Below are 4564 nucleotides of genomic sequence, written 5' to 3'. Positions count from 1 at the left end.
ACTTCAACCAAAAATCAACGATTCTAACTATTTTTCAACGTTGATTTAACATCATGTGCTATCTGGGCAGTAATCTAATTCTGCAATACCTCAACCTTAGGGTAAAGATGGCAACTTCAAAGCCCATTTTTATATATTTAAACTCCCTAAAGTTGTGAGGTTCACTATTTGGTCTCCATGAACTGTGCAATCTTGTTCTCTAAGATCTACAGCAGCTTTGGTCCATTAAAGACAGAGCAAGTTCATCCAACTGGCAAAATAAGATATTGATGAGCAGAGTTGAAATGTGCGGTCCCTCAAAGCAGTCGCTTATGTTGCAATAATGCACTTATTGAAATTGTAATGATCATAACACTTCAGCACATCATGCATCTCTGCTTTGCAGGAATGGAGACCACTTAACCTACAATTCATGTATTGATGTGGGGAAAGGAAACCAACAAACCTGACAAAAACATAAATAAACACCCCAAAGCAAGGGATAGGGTTAGTTCTACTGGCAGATTATTTCACTTATAGGGAAAAATGTCTTGTTATAATTAAAATAATCAATTGAACAAGTACTGTTTCATCAATATTAAGGAATTATTTACTTAAAAGAAGCTCCTGTTCTTTGCAAAAGTTACTTGTAAGTTAGTTTTGTCTTATTTCAAGCATACAAAGATATTTCCACTAAAAAGTAGGCAAACATTACTTAGTAAGATTTTGTTTCTTCAGTGCAGGATGTTTTATTTTATCCTGACAGAAATTGAAACAGACATCTCACATCTTAAGCAAAATGTTATATAATTTTACCAACATTGCACAATAAAATTGATTTTATTTAGATTTTGTTAAAATGGCCTAGTAAGTTATTTGTTGACTTCCTAGAAGCCAATTAGACTTAGTCTGTTGAAATAATAGCTTCTTTTAATTGCTGGACCCATTTTTTATGATTATTAGGAACTGAATTCACAGATCCAATCATTACCCTGATTGGGCCACTTCAAAACTTTAATTTTACTTGTAGTTAGAAGACAAATATTGGTAAAAGATAACTTTAAATCTATATCGGACAGTAGTATGAATATGTTTTGGTTTAAGTACGTGTGGTTTTATGTGCATCTACTTTTTAGGTACGCAAATAAATCAACTTTTCTATCTAATTTTCTCTTTAGTATTTTTCTTTAGTATTTAAATCTTGTACAATTGTTTTCTTTTGCCATCATATTTAGAAGCATTCCTAATTTTTTGGCAAGAGTATAACTTGCACAACGATCACCAAGGACGAGTCTAAGCTGACTCTAAGGAATATAGTTTTCCCGTCCAATCATTTTACGTCCGTCCCGTTGTTCTCTAAATCTTTCCTCTGATTGACTTCTGTCTTAACTAAATCTGGCGCAGCAGATTGATCAGCAGGCCTTAAAAAAGACATACCACTTCCTGTGGTGGCGTGATCGATTGTAATCAATCCTCCTTGGCCTGCGCTGTGGCACATTCTGCAGCTTTGGATTTCGACTGCATTCCGTTTGGGTGAATTGAGTATGTGTCACGCCTGCTTGTGTCCGCGCGTCTTTGTTTATGCACGCTTGCTTTTTTTTGCGCAGCACCGTTTGCACTTTTCCTTTTCTCTCTTTCTTCTTCTTCTTTTATTTATTTATTTTTTCCCTTTTGCTCTGCACCGTGGCTGACCGCATTAGCAGCTGTGCGGTCTCTGTTTTATCTTGGGCTATTTTCAAACCTTGTTCACTTCACCATGCACCCTCTCCTCTGCCCCACTTTTCGAAGCGCCTATGGAGCAACGTGAACCCTCCCCCCCCCCTGCCAGTGTACGGAGAGCACCGTTTGTTTCCCCCCTCTCATCCCAAGCGCCCTCGCTTTGGCATACCGGACTACCCCCCACCTTCCCTCCCCTTCTCACGGAAATGTCTGCCGCGATATAAACGTCTCCCGTCGGCGGGGTAATGTTTTTGAAAGGCCTTGCGTGTGTATTAGAGGGCGGGCTCCGGGAACACACTGGGATGTCATATGTGTCGTCCCGGTATGAGACAGAGCAGTCGCGAGTGCCAGCCTTTTTTTTTTTTTTTTTTTTTTTCTGAACCGATTCCCCCAGATACAGGATGGGATGTTTGTTTTTTAAGTGAATATTTCACAGAGAGAGTACTGGTGGTTTTATTTTCGGCCGGTTTTCATTTGCTCTATACATTACTGACAATGATAGTAGTCTTTATTCATTTTTAATCGGGAGTTTCATGAATATGAGACTGGCCTCTGGCTTTTGTCGGCTTGTTACTCGCTCTCTGTTCTGCAGACATGTGCACAAGTGGGCTGTGAACTCTTTGCCTTACTGATTGCAAATCTGTCATATTAACTCTCATTTCTCCTCCTACATTGTCGCAGAAAGCATCTGCTTCCCACCCCCCTGCCTTTGAGTACACAAGTAGATGCATTGCTTGAAATAAAATATATTTTATTAGAATGCTGTGTGAGATCAACGCAGTGTGACTTAATTTTAAAAGAGAACAAAGTGGATGGGATGTTTTTTAAAGCTTTTTTTGTTTGTTTTTCAGCAGTGCGGTGTGAAACTTTTCCTGCCTTCTCACTGAATTATCTGTTTGTAGCTCTCACACTACGTCTTGGCAAAATAACTGGAGCTCATCAAACCGAACGCAGAACAAACTTTGGGATTCTCCTCTGGATTTAGGTATGGATCATCACAACACGTAAAAATACTTTGATGTAAACCATTCTATTGTAGCTTTGGGTAAAAGTTTTCATCCAAATTGTGAGTCTTGGCAGCCTCCAACATCTTTACCTACAGAATTACATTATATTCATCTTTTCATGATGTTTAACAAGATACACCATTATTTTATAGCTACAAGGACAATAAAAAAACACAAAATCTTACAAAGTATTTTAGTCTACTTTCCAGTGCAAATATCTTAGTGCACTTGAAATAAGAAAAAAATCTAACTCACAGTGACTTTTCAGCAAGATACAGGAGCTTGTTTTAACTCAACATTGATAAAAAAAATAAAAAAAAAAGTACTAATTCCAGTGGCAGATTATTACACTTACCTTGTCTTGCTATAAATTAAAAATCTGTCAGTGGAAGTAGTACTTTTCTAATCAATATTAAGGGATTATTGACTTGTAACAAGCTCTTGTATCTTGCTGAAAAGTCACTCATAAGTTAGTTTTGTCCTTTTTCAAGCATGCCAAGATATTTGCACTAGAATCTAGATCCTAAGTACTTAGTACAAGTTTGTGTTTTTGCAGTGTAGGCATGTTCAGGGATGTTTACATATTGGGATATTGTTGTACAAACCAGTCTCTGCTTGTAACTTGCTTGCAAAATTGTTGTTGTATTTAGTGGTATAAGAGTAAATTTGACAGACCAATAGTGCACACCTAATATTTCACACTAATGTGTACAAAAATGTTAAAGGTACATATTATTTTTCTTTGGCATCACAGTTATGCACTTTGTGTTGCTCGATCGCTTAAAAATCCTGACAAAAATCTGTGAAGTTATAAATATAAGTAAATTCAGGACTTGCTGTATTGGTCTGATATTGACACAACTCTTTAAAATCGCCTAAATTGAACAGACACTAGTTAAATTAAAGAACAAAAACGTTACTCAGCGCTGTCGGGTTCAGTCTAATCCTGCTGACAGTTCGAGTCTTTACCAAGAGACGGGTCCACAACCTGAGTTTGACCCTTACATCGGCAGGGCGCTCACCTCTGGCGCCCCCACCCTTAAGAGGTTGGCAGCTTCAGCAGTGATGTATTAGACGGTGCGGTGCTCAGCATCAAGGGAAGAGGGGAGGTCAGGGCTTAAAACGGAGAGTGAGCAGGTTTTTCTTGTTTTAGTTGGAGAAAAAAGAAAGAGAGAGAGAGAGAGAGAAAAGGAATAATGAGCGTGTCAAAATTAGCCTGCCTCACCAAGAGAAAACAGCAGCAGGTATAGCTAATGATTTGTTCAAATAAAGCCCAGGGAGTAGAGGGGGCGCAAACAAAACCACAGCACACAGAAGACTATAACCAAATAAGAAACGGCAATTTAAAACATAAAAAATAAAAAGATTTCCTAAAAGAGATTTGGTGGATTTTTAAAAACATTACGTGTTTGAAAAATGTCAGCACTGCGACACGCGTCCACCGTTCCTGTTTTAAACATCCAAGCTTCTCGCTGATAAAACTCCAAATCAATCTTTGCTCCAGATTGCAAAACGCTCATATTTTAAGAAAAAAAAAAAAAAAAAAACAGGACCGGCTTAATGTTCCACTTAGAACTGGAGCCGTCAAACCTAAGACGAGATAATTATTTAACGACCTAGAGGATAAAGCCATCCACATAATCCCATCTCAGGGTGTGCATCACTTTCTGCTCACCTTCATGGCAGCACTGGTCCGTTTCACTTGGTCTAACTCTTTAGAGATGCAAAGTGAACGTGATTGGATTTCCCTCAAGACACTGTTTTTTTTTTTTTTTTTTTTTTTTTTTTTTTCCCCCCCCCCCCCCCCCCCCCCCCCCCCCCCCCTCTCCTTTCCCAAAAATATCACCCCCCCGCTCTCC

The sequence above is a fragment of the Poecilia latipinna genome, unplaced genomic scaffold (assembly GCF_001443285.1).
Source record: "Poecilia latipinna isolate Pla-1442-1.1 unplaced genomic scaffold, P_latipinna-1.0 Scaffold917, whole genome shotgun sequence".
NCBI lineage: Eukaryota > Metazoa > Chordata > Actinopteri > Cyprinodontiformes > Poeciliidae > Poecilia > Poecilia latipinna.
Note: the sequence above shows the minus strand (reverse complement) of the source record.